Source organism: Bos mutus, chromosome 25 (genome assembly GCF_027580195.1).
Source record: "Bos mutus isolate GX-2022 chromosome 25, NWIPB_WYAK_1.1, whole genome shotgun sequence".
Classification (NCBI taxonomy): domain Eukaryota; kingdom Metazoa; phylum Chordata; class Mammalia; order Artiodactyla; family Bovidae; genus Bos; species Bos mutus.
The window spans coordinates 13995984-14008303 of record NC_091641.1 but is presented as its reverse complement, the minus strand read 5'-3'; the positions used below and the strand labels follow the sequence as shown (position 1 = coordinate 14008303).

General features: G+C 43.4%; 1 protein-coding gene across 1 annotated transcript in view; it reads left to right on the top strand.

Moving 5' to 3' along the window:
- Positions 1-2963: 2963 nt before the first annotated feature.
- The window catches only part of TPST1 (tyrosylprotein sulfotransferase 1), a 106304-nt gene continuing 96947 nt past the window's right edge, over positions 2964-12320 (top strand). The window contains exon 1 of the mRNA XM_070362383.1: positions 2964-3202. The gene's annotated coding sequence lies outside the window, so the exon portion shown is untranslated. The remainder of the gene's footprint in view (positions 3203-12320) is intronic.

Sequence of the window (12320 nt, the reverse complement as noted above, 5' to 3'; positions counted from 1 at the left end):
TGTATCTGAATCACCTTGTAGAATGCTGTGTCCTTTCCCTTTCCTCTTGCTCTCTGCCTGCCAACGTTGTTCATTTTCTTTTCTTTTTCATATTTATTTTATTCATTTATTTGGCTGTATTGGGTCTTAGTTGCATGGCACAAGGAATCTCTGATCTTTGCGGCATGTGGGGTCTTTAGTTGTGGCCTGTGGGATCTAGTTCCCTGACCAGGGATCAATCCCGGGTCCCCTGCATAGGGAACAAAGAGTCTTAGCCACTGGACTACCAGGGAAGTCCTGCTCCTTTTCTTTTGATGAGCTTTCTAATCCTAGTGGTCCATTTCTGCTGCCCCAAAGCAGCTTGGGTCAGATCAGATCAGCTTCCTATTTGATTTAATGTTCCAAAGAAAAAATATCACGGTGGGTATTTCTTTAAATTTTGTCAGATCGAATTGCTTACAAGATTTTTCCAATCAAATAAAGGGAAAACAACCAGATATAGTGATCCCTTGTTCTTAGAGTGGCACCATAGCCTGAGGCTCTTGGAGGTTTATTACCTTATTTGCTCTTTTAAAAAAATAACAGCTTTATTCAGATATAATCCACATACCATATAACTCACCGATTTCAAGTAAACAATTCAGTGGGTTTTTTTTTTAATATATTCAAAGAATTGCACAACTATCGCCTCAATCAATTTTAGAACATTTTCATCAATCACTCCCTCCCATCAAAAAGCCCCATAGCCATTAGCAATTACTTCCCCCTCAGTCCAAGGCATCCACTAATATACTTGTTTTTTTCTATGGATTTGCCTGTTCTGGACATTTCATATAAAGGGGCTCATATAATATATGGTCTTTCAAGACTGGCTTCTTTCATCTAGCAGGATATTTTCAAGATTCAGCCCTGTTGTAGCATTTATCAGTACTGACTGGAAGAAACACAAGCTGGAATCAAGATTGCCGGGAGAAATATCAATAACCTCAGATATGCAGATGACACCACCCTTATGGCAGAAAGTGAAGAGGAACTCAAAAGCCTCTTGATGAAAGTGAAAGTGGAGAGTGAAAAAGTTGGCTTAAAGCTCAACATTCAGAAAACGAAGATCATGGCAGCTGGTCCCATCACTTCATGGGAAATAGATGGGGAAACAGTGGAAACAGTGTCAGACTTTATTTTTTTGGGCTCCAAAATCACTGCAGATGGTGATTGCAGCCATGAAATTAAAAGACGCTTACTCCTTGGAAGGAAAGTTATGACCAACCTAGATAGCATATTCAAAAACAGATACATTACTTTGCCAACAAAGGTCTGTCTAGTCAAGGCTATGGTTTTTCCTGTGGTCATGTATGGATGTGAGAGTTGGACTGTGATAAAGGCTGAGCGCTGAAGAATTGATGCTTTTAAACTGTGATGTTGGAGAAGACTCTTGAGAGTCCCTTGGACTGCAAGGAGATCCAACCAGTCCATTCTGAAAGAGATCAGCCCTGGGATTTCTTTGGAAGGAATGATGCTAAAGCTGAAACTCCAGTACTTTGGCCACCTCATGCGAAGAGTTGACTCACTGGAAAAGACTCTGATGCTGGGAGGGATTGGAGGCAGGAGGAGAAGGGGATGACAGAGGATGAGATGGCTGGATGGCATCACTGACTCGATGGACATGAGTCTCAGTGAACTCCAGGAGTTGGTGATGGACAGGCCTGGCGTGCTGCGATTCATGGGGTCGCAAAGAGTCGGACACGACTGAGCGACTGATCTGATTTGATCACTCTTGTTTATGGTCAAGTAATATTCCATTGTGTGGCTCTGTCATATTTTACTTATTCATTAATTAGCTGATGGACATCTGGGTTTTTTCCACTTTATTGGCTATAATGAGTAAGGGTTCTATGAACATTCCTGTAGACATTTTTGTGTGGACCTCACTTGAACTTGGGCATCCCCAGTGGCTCAGCGGTAAAGAATCTGCCTGCAATGGAAGAGATGCAGTTCTATCCCTGGGTTGGGAAGGTCCCCTGGAGGCGGAAATGGCAACCCACTCCAATGTTCTTCCCTGGGAAATCCTATGGACAAAGGAGCGTGGTGAGCTACAGTCCATGGGGTCACAGTCAGACATGACTGAGCACATAGGTACACTTGATCTTTACAGCAACTCTCAGAGGTTTACAGACCTAGTTCTATAGACAACAAAACTCATTCCAAGATTGTAGACAGAGCCCATGCTTTTTCCAGTCTATGTTCACAGAGCTGAAATAACTGCTTCGACAGAACGTGCTGTGGATATGTCCGCAGGAAGGACCTGTGAACAGGAATGGTTATTTTTCAGTTGTGAAATTTCAGCCCTCTCCCCAATGTCCCCCTTCTCTTTGCCTTTTCCCTCCTCTCCTAGTTTTCACTTTTAAGTATCGGGGTTTCCGCCTCTCTGGTGGGTACAGAATCCACTCTCACTCATTTATACTTTGATGTGGAATATAATTTTGTGAGAATGTGATATTTGCACTTTCGAATCACCCCGATGAGGTGAAATCTCCTCTGCTAGTAGCAAGCACTGAGGTGCTATTTGAAGCAGGGACAGGCAGAGGGAGGATTTCTTGGAAAAGCTCCTTCTCCTGTCGGGTCCCAGGTTTCCAGGATGAAGGCCACCCACCGTGGGGGTTGGGCTGCGTGGACCGCCACCTGTCCGCGGCCTCCCCTCTACCCCCAGCTAGGCCGCGCGCACCGTTGCTCTGCAACCACCCGCTCACGCAGGTGGCGGCCCCAGAACCCTGCAGGGAGCGCGCGCACACACCGGGACTCAGGGCCGCCCGCGCAGCCCCGACGTCAGACCCACCCCTCTCCTCAGTGCCTGCCGGGCCCGGCGGGAGGCCGAGCCCCGCCCCCCTCGGAGGGCAGCCTGTGGAACCCACGAATCAGAGAGACCGACACATCGCCCGGCCGGGAGCCGGGCAACCAATCGCCGCACGTGTGTGATCCCGTGCCCGCTGGGGAGGCCGGCTGCGGGAGCTGAGGCGGCGACGGCGGGAGTCGCTGCTGAGGCGGCCGCGGGCGCGGGTCGTGTCAGCGCAGCTCCTCGGGGCCGGGCCAGGCTGGCAGCAGCTGGCGCCTGGCGGTGAGGGCGGGCTCCCGGGGTGGGCGGAATGGCCCCCACCTAGGGCCGTGGCAGTAGTGGCTGAGCCCAGGATGCTGAGGAGGCGGTGCGGCGGCTCCTCGCTCTTTCCAGGTAAGGGTGACGCCGCGCTCGTGGCGGCGCGCCTCCCCGGCCCCGCTGTCTCCCTGCTGCCGCTCACCTGGCTCCGAGTCCCGGCCGCGTCTGTCCTGGCATCCCTCGGCCCCAGTCACCGCCGGCCCGCGTATCTCCCCTGGGGCTAGTCCAGCCCCGCCCCCTCAGCGCGGAGCCCCGTGTCCCGGCCCGGCCGGGCCCGGCTCCGGAGCCCGCACCCCTGTCCTCGGCGCCCGCGTTTCCCGGTCTCGGGCTTCCCCGTGGCCCTACTCGCCCCCGCCGTGGTCGGCCTCCGCTCTCTCCCGCCCCCTCCTCGCCTTCCTGTCCCTCAGGCTGGGCCGGCACAGTTTCCCAGCCTCCGCAGTCCTTCGGGGCGCCTTCCGGGGATGAGCCGCCAGGGCGTCCCCCGGATCGGACTTCTGCCCTCGTCTCTACCGGGACTTACCTTACCCAGGCTCACCCCATCCTTGCCCTCCTGTACTGGGTCCTCTAGGCATTTCACTCGCGCCCTCCCGCCCCCCACCCCACGCCCTGTGTCCCTGGGTTTTGCCCTTTTGCCCCCAGATGCTTTCCTTTCCCAACTCGCCCCTTCTCTCTACATTTTCATTCCCCACCGTCGCTAACACATCTTTTCCTCTACGCTTAAACCTTCAGACATTGCTCCTCTCCTGAGTGCCCGGTCTATACAGTTTTAGCGTAAGTCGTCTTTAAATGAGCTACACCCATAACAGGAAAAGTGTGTTGCTTAGAGTTTGGCACACAGTAGGTCTGGTACGTGGTAGGTGCTCACGCGTGTTACCCTCTTCCTCCTTTGAGGCCTTTGTGCCCTCCAGATAGAGGTAGCAAGACGTCCAGTATCCAGTACCTCAAGAGTAGAATGGGAGGTGGCAGGATGAATTAGGCACCTCCAAGTGTGATGAAGAGATTGCATTGTCAGTTATTTACTTACAGCAGTCATTCCGAAGAATTGAATTTTGCCATCTTTGTGTCATGTATCGTTTTCTAATAATTGGCTTTGTAAAGAGTTCTTAATAAGGTTTGCAACTTAGTCCCACCACCCCATCTCCTTTGCTGAACTTTTATTTTTAGGGAAGGAAGAGCCCGCACCTCCTAGTTGAAATTGCATTGTGTCTAAGAAGGGTTTAGAGTGTTTATCTCCCAGCTGGATAGTCCAGTCCCGCAGTGAATTTTCACCCTTTAAGAACCTAGAGAAATCAGCTTTAGATTTCTTGGAATCAACCGTGGAAGGGATCAGAAATGCTTAGGAGTGGAAGTTCTGACAAGTTCTCTCAGAGTGAAGGAGGAATTAGCCACCCCCGCCCCACTTTCTGGCTATCAGAGGAAATAACTAGAGTCGATTTTTAAAAAGAATAAAATAAGTTTGACTTTTGAAAATTATAAGCCGTGTTACTGGCCTCAAGCCATTCTTGCTCATTTGCTCTGATGATTTCCAAGCCTGGGTGAATCAAACAGTTGGCTTTTTCTGCTCCTGGAGGCTTGAGGAAAGCGTGTGACTGAACTGCTGGTGCTGTTCTAAACTTTTGGATTCCAACTTTGCTCGCGCTGCCTGGAGATCCTTTGACTCACTACCTATGTACCTCTTATGTACCTAGACCTCATTGCTATTTCTAGAGCTTTACCATTTTCCTCTTCTTGACTTGACTTATCTTACTCTTGATTTCTTTACATTTCTTATTTTGCCTCTTACCTCGCAGAATTGGTGGGCATCAGCCCTGAACCCTTAAGGGTCTGTCGTTTATCTGTGTGCTTGTACCTATCTGATTTCTGATCGCCTTTTCTTTTATCAGAGGAAGAAGGTATTACTTTCTGAGGCTAACATCTTTCATGTTCTGTATTCTCTCTTTTTCTCAGCTTGCACACATGCTCAGGTTTTCACCATCTACAACAAACCAAAACGAAACATTGCCTTGATGTTCTTTCCCTCAGATTAATGTGGTATTCCTTAGGATTTTGTTTTCTGTTCTTTCCCCTGTCCTCTAGTTTGTGTTATTACACTTTCGTTCATGGCTTCTAGTAGCACCTGTATATTTTTGGTTTCAGTTCAGTTCAGTCGCTCAGTCATGTCCGACTCTTTGTGACCCCATGAATCACAGTATGCCAGGCCTCCCTGTCCATCACCATCTCCTGGAGTTCACTCAGACTCATGTCCATCAAGTCAGTGATGCCATCCAGCCATCTCATCCTCTGTCGTCCCCTCTCCTCCTGCCCCCAATCCCTCCCAGCATCAGAGTCTTTTCCAATGAGTCAACTCTTCGAATGAGGTGGCCAAAGTACTGGAGTTTCAGCTTTAGCATCATTCCTTCCAAAGAAATCCCAGGGCTGATCTCCTTCAGAATGGACTGGTTGGATCTCCTTGCAGTCCAAGGGACTCTCAAGAGCCTTCTCCAACACCACAGTTCAAGAGCATCAGTTCTTCGGCGCTCAGCCTTCTTCACAGTCCAACTCTCACATCCATACATGAGCACTGGAAAAACATGACCAAAAAAAATATTTTTGGTTTACAACGGTATATATTCAGTCCTCATTTTTCTTGAACTTCAGGTATTTCATATGTTTGTCTATAGGGTAACTATACTTGGATACTTGTACTTCAAACTGGGGTATTTTTTCCTTTCTCTTCTTACTCATAGCTGCCTTAAGGACATCCACAAACTTCCTATTTTAAGTTCTGTACCTTAGAAACTTTAGAATCCTCTTCTTCTCTCCTATCATTATATCTGCCATAGATCCTGTTGTTGCTACCTGAAATCCTTTTCTTTTCTCTCCTCATTGCCAGAAGATTGCTTGTGGCCTGGGTTATGTTTTTCCTGAACAGATTTCAACCCAGGCTCTACTTTAAAACCACCTGGGAGTTTCAAAGGTTGAGGATGAAGGGATCAAGGCCTCCATAGAGATTCTGAGTCTTGGTCTGCTGTGGGGCCAGACCTTTTCATTTAAAAAATCTTTCTCATGCAGCAGTAATAGGCAGCAAAGGCTGAGAACTGGCTTGAGAGCTCTAAGAGGGACTGAGAATGGTGAGGAGCTATATATAGCATTTAACTCATCCTTTAAAAATCAACGTAAATGTCACTTTTGTTGGCATGGTTACTTTCCTGACTTTGTATATTTACCTGTTAAAGTACTTATCACATTAAAAAAAATTTTTTTTTAATTAGAGGGTAATTTCTTTACAATGTTGTGAATTTCTGCTATACAACAATGCAAGTCAGTCATCATTTTATATTTATATGTATGTATATATCCCTTTCCTCTTGAGCCTTCCTCCCACCTCTCATCCTACCCCCCAAATTTTATTTAAATCATTTCTCATGGGCCCATTTTTCTCATAACTAGGATTTTCTTGAGGTCTGTGATTATGCCCAAAGGTAAATTATTGTTTCTTACACTATTCACAGCACTTCTGATACCAAATATGTAAGTTTTTCCCTCACATTAAATAGTTCTCCAATTCTCCAGACAGCAACTGAGTATTCTACACTTTAACTTAATTATTACTATTAATACCTGGATTTAGTGCAGACCCCATAGATTAAGGACTCAGTCCCACAAGACTCCTCTCAACTTCAGACCAATCCCAAGTCTTAGGTTGTGACCTGTACTTGAAGCCAGTTGGCAATAAATTGAGGCTTCTTACAACTCCCTCCTCAGGTGTATAATTTGCTATAAAGGCTCACGGAATTCAGGAAAGCTCATTACTTACTTTTACCCATTGACTAAACAACGAAAACAGTGACAGATTTTATTTTCTTTGGCTTCAAAGTTACTGTGGACTGCCACCATGAACTTAAAAGATGCTTGCTCCTTGGAAGAAAAGCTATGACAAATCTAGTCAGCGTATTAAAAAGCAGAGACATCACTTTGCCAACAAAGGTTTGTCTAGTCAAAGCTATGGTTTTCCCAGTGTGAGAGTTGGACCATAAAGAAGGCTGAGCACCGAAAAATTGATACTTTTGAACTGTGGTGTTGAGAAGACTCTTGAGAGTCCCTTGGACTGAAAGGAGATCCAACCAGTCAATCCTAAAGGAAATTAACCGTAAATATTCATTGGAAAAACTGGTGCTGAAGCTCCAATACTTTGGTTACCTGATACAAAGAACTGACTCATTGGAAAAGACCCTGATGCTGGGAAAGATAGAAGACAGGAGGAGAAAGGGATGACAGAGGATGAGATGGTTGGATGGCATCACCAACTTGATGGACCATGAGTTTGAGCAAACTCTGGGAGATAGTGAAGGACAGGGAAACCTGACATGCTGCAGTCCATGGGGTCACAAAGAGTTGGACACGGCTGAGCGACTGAACAACAAAATTCTGGAAGCCGTTCCATATGCTATTAAGAGGTTCCAGGGAAACTGAGACTCCATTGTTTCCTGGGTTGAATTTGTGGTTAAACACACTTTTATACTGGCTTTTGATGACTGACTTTTGATTGTATCCTGGACCTTTGTGATATTTTGTTAGGAGACTCTGGATCCTATTTAAATCTTTTATAGGTGAGGGAGATTAAGAATTGCTTCTAGTTATAAAATAAATCTTGGGGATGTAATATATAGCATAGGGAATGTAGTCAAATATTGTAATAACTTTGTATGGTGACAGGTGGTAACTAGACTTATGGTAGTGACCATTTTGTAATGTTTAAAAATATTAAATCACTATGTTGTACACCTAAAATTAATATAGTAATGTAAGTCAGTTACCCTTCAATAAAAAGAAAAGTCTTCTGTTTTAGTAGCAGTTGCCCTAAAAAGTTTCATGCATAGGGCCCAGTCTACTTTCTTTTATTTTTGGTAGCAGCTTTATTGAGCTATCATTCACATTTCATACGTTCGCCCATTTAAGGTATAATTTTTTTTAGTATGTTTGGTATATTTTAGTTGTTGTTTAGTTGCTATAGTTGTGCCAGATTTTTTTGCAGTCCCATGGACTATATCCCGCCAGGTTCCTCTGTCCATGGGATTCCCCAGGCAAGAATACCGGAGTGGTTTGCCATTTCCTTCTCCAGGGGATTTCCTGACCCAGGGATCAAACCTGGATCTCCTGCATTGGCAGGCAGATTCTTTAGCACTGAGGCACCAGCAAAGTCATGTGCAACCCTTATTACAGACAAGTTTAGAATGTTTTCAAGAAACTGTGCACTCCCTACCTGTCACTTCCAACTCCCACTTGTCATCCTGTGAGTTTAGTTCAGTTGCTCAGTTTTGTCCGACTCTTTGCGACCCCATGGACTGCAGCACTCCAGGTTTCCCTGTCCATCACCAATGCCTGGAACTTGCTCAAACTCATGTCCATCAAGTCGGTGATGCCATCCAACCATCTCATCTTCTGTTGTCCCCTTCTCTTCTTGCTTTCAATCTTTCCCAGCATCAGGGTCTTTTCCAATGAGTCGGTTCTTTGTATCAGGTGGCCAAAGTATTGGAGCTTCAGCATCAGTCCTTCCAATGAATATTCAGGACTGATTCCCTTTAGGATGGACTGGTTGGATCTCCTTGCAGTCCAAGGGACTCTCAAGAGTCTTCTCCAACACCACAGTTCAAAAGCATCAATTCTTTGGTGCTCAGATTTCTTTATGGTCCAACTCTCACATCCACACGTGACTACTGGAGAAACCATAGCTTTGACTAGATAGACCTTTGTCAGCAAAGTTATGTTTCTGCTTTTTAATATGCTGTCTAGGTTGGTTATAGCTTTTCTTCCAAGGAGCAAGCATGTTTTAATTTCATGGCTGCAGTCACCATCAGCAGTGATTTTCAAGCCCAAGAAAATAAGGTCTTTCACTGTTTCCATTGTTTCCCCATGTGTTTCCCATGAAGTGATAGGACCGGATGCCATGATCTTAGTTGTTTGAATGTTGTTTTAAGCCAGCTTTTTCACTCTCCTCTTTCACTTTCATCAAGAGGCTCTTTAGTTCTTCTTCGCTTTCTACCATAAGGGTGGTGTCATCTGCATATCTGAGGTTATTGATATTTCTCCCGGCTGTCTTGATTCCAGCTCCTGCTTCATCCAGCCTGGCATTTTGCATGATGTAATAAGCAGGATGACAACATACAGCCTTGACGTACTCCTTCCCCAATTTGAAACCAGTCCGTTGTTCCATGTCTGGTTCTAGCTGTTGCTACTTGACCTGCATACAGATTTCTCAGGAGGCAAGTCAGGTGGTCTGGTATTCCCATCTCTTTCAGAATTTTCCACAGTTTATTGTGACCCACACAGTCAAAGGCTTTGGCGTAGTCAATAAAGCAGAAATAGATGTTTTTCTGAAGTCTCTTGCTTTTTCGATGATCCAGCAGATGTTGGCAATTTGATCTCTGGTTCCTCTGCCTTTTCTAAAACCAGCTTGTACATCTGGAAGTTCTCAGTTCACGTACTGTTGAAGCCTGGCTTGGAGAATTTTGAGCATTACTTTGCTAGCGTGTGAGATGAGTGCAATTGTGTGGTAGTTTGAACATTCTTTGGCATTGCCTTTCTTTGGGATTGGAATGAAAACTGACCTTTTCCAGTCCTGTGGCCACTGCTGAGTTTTCCAGATTTGCTGGCATATTGAGTACAGCACTTTCACCGCATCATCTTTTAAGATTTGAAATACTGGAATTCTGTCACCTCCATTAGCTTCGTTGGTAGTGATGCTTCTTGTGGCCCACTTGACTTTGCATTCCAGGATGTCTGGCTCTAGGTGAGTGATCACATCATCATGATTATCTGGGTCATGAAGATCTTTTCTGTATAATTGTTCTGTGTATTCTTGCCATCTCTTCTTAATATCTTCTGCTTCTGTTAGGTCCATACTGTTTCTGTGTTTATTGTGCCCATCTTTGCATGAAATGTTCCCTTGATATCTCTAATTTTCTTGAAGAGATCTCTAGTCTTTCCCATTCTATTGTTTTCCTCTATTTCGTTGCATTGATCACTGGGGAAGGCTTTCTTATATCTCCTTGCTATTCTGTGGAACTCTGCATTCAGATGTGTATATCTTTCTTTTCTCCTTTGACTTTAGCTTCTCTTCTTTTCTTAGCTATTTGTAAAGCCTCCTCAGACAACCGTTTTGCCCTTTTGCATTTCTTTTTCTGGGGATGGTCTTGATCAGCGCCTCCTGTTGTGCAGTGTCACGAACGTCCATCCATAGTTCTTCAGGCACTCCGTCTATCAAATCTAATCCCTGTCCCTTGGCAACTGCTAATGTGTTTTCTCTCTTTACAGATTTGCTTGTTCTGGACATTTCATATGAATGTAATCATACGACATGTAGTCCTTTGTTACTGGTTTCTTTCACTTTGCATGTTTTCATGGTTCTTCAATGTTGTAGAATGTATCAGTATTTTATTTCTTTTTCTTGCTGGATAATATTGTTTTGTGTGTAGACCACATTTATATATTAATCAGTTGATGGGTGTTTGGGTATTTGTACATTTTGACTATTACGACTAATGCTGCTATAAACATCTGTGTACAAATTTTTGGGTGCGCATGTTTCATTTCTCTTGGATATACACCTGTGGGTGGAATTGCTGGGTCATATAACTCTAAAACTGTAGGTCTGATATCTTGAGCAACTGCTAGACTGTTTTCCAAAATGGCTACTCTGTTTTGCATTTCTGTTAGCAATGTATGAAGGTTCCAATTTTTCTACCTCCTTGCCAAAACTTGTTATTGTCTGACCTTCATGTTCTAGCTATCCTAATATTTGTGAAGTAATATCTCATTGTGGTTTTGATTGCATTTCCCTGATGGTTAAAGATGTTGAGCAACTTTTCATGGGCTTTTTGGCTATTTGTATATCTTTGGAGAAATCTGTGTTCTTTGTCCATTTTCAGATTGAGTTATTTGTCTTTCTGTTTCTGAGTTGTAAGGTTTCTTTACATATTCTGGATACTAGACCCTTATCAGATATGATTAACAGATATAAATCTCCCATTCTGTAGGTGTCTTCACTTTCTTGATGGCATAAAGTTTTAAAATTTTGATTAAGTCCAATTTGTCTTTTTTTCTTTTGTTGCTTGTGTTTTGTGTTTCATATTTAAGAAACTGGTGCCTGTTCAAAGTCATGAAAATCTCCTATGTTTTCTTCCAGGAGTTTCATAGTTTCAGCTCTTACATTTAGATCTTTAATTCATCTTTGTGAATTTTGTATGAGGTATGAGATAGGGGTCCAATCTCATTTTTTGCTTATAGATATTCAGTTGTCCTAGCACCATATGTTGTAAAAATACTCTTTTACTCTTTGATTTGTCTTGACACCATTGATTGGAATTTTGATAGAGATTGCATTGAACAGTTTGGGGAATATTGGCATGTTAATTCTTATTAGTCTTCTAACTCATGAGTGTGTAATGACTTTTCACTCATTTATATCATCATTAATTTACTTTAAAAGCGTTTTCTGTTTTTCAGTGTACAAATTTTGCATTTTTTTTGTTAAATATTTTTCTTTTGTTTGTTTCATTTATTTTAAACTAAGGAGCATCTTAGATTAGTCATTATATACATGTATTTTTATCCACTTTCCAATTTTTCTTTTTTTTTTAATTTTTGTTTTGTTTTGGAGTATAGTCAATTAACAGTGTTGTGATAGTTTCAGGTGGACAACAAGGGGATTCAACCATACGTGTACGTGTATCCATTTTCCCCCAAACCCCCTCCCATCCAGGATGCCACATATCTCTGAACAGAGTTCCATGTGTGTATTTCTTAATGTTTCATTCTTTTGGTGCTATTGTGAGTGGAATTCTTTTGTTAATTTTGTTTTTGGATTGTCAATGATAATATATAGAAATATAATTGAATTCTTCATATTAGTCAAGTATCTTAAAATTATACCAAACTCATGTAACAGTTCTGATAGTTTTTTACTGTTTTATTAGAATTTTATATATACGATATATACTCTCTGAAGAGAGGTAGTTTTACTTCTTCCTTCCAATCTGGATTGCTTTCTTTTTCTTTCCTAATTGCCCTGGCTAAAATTTCCTGTATAATACTATTAGAAATGGTGAGAGTGTACATCTTGTCTTGGTCCTGATCTTAGAGGGAATTGTTAAATGTGAAGTTATCTGTGGGTTTTCTTAGTTGTCGTTTTTCAAGTTGATGATGTCCTCTTCTA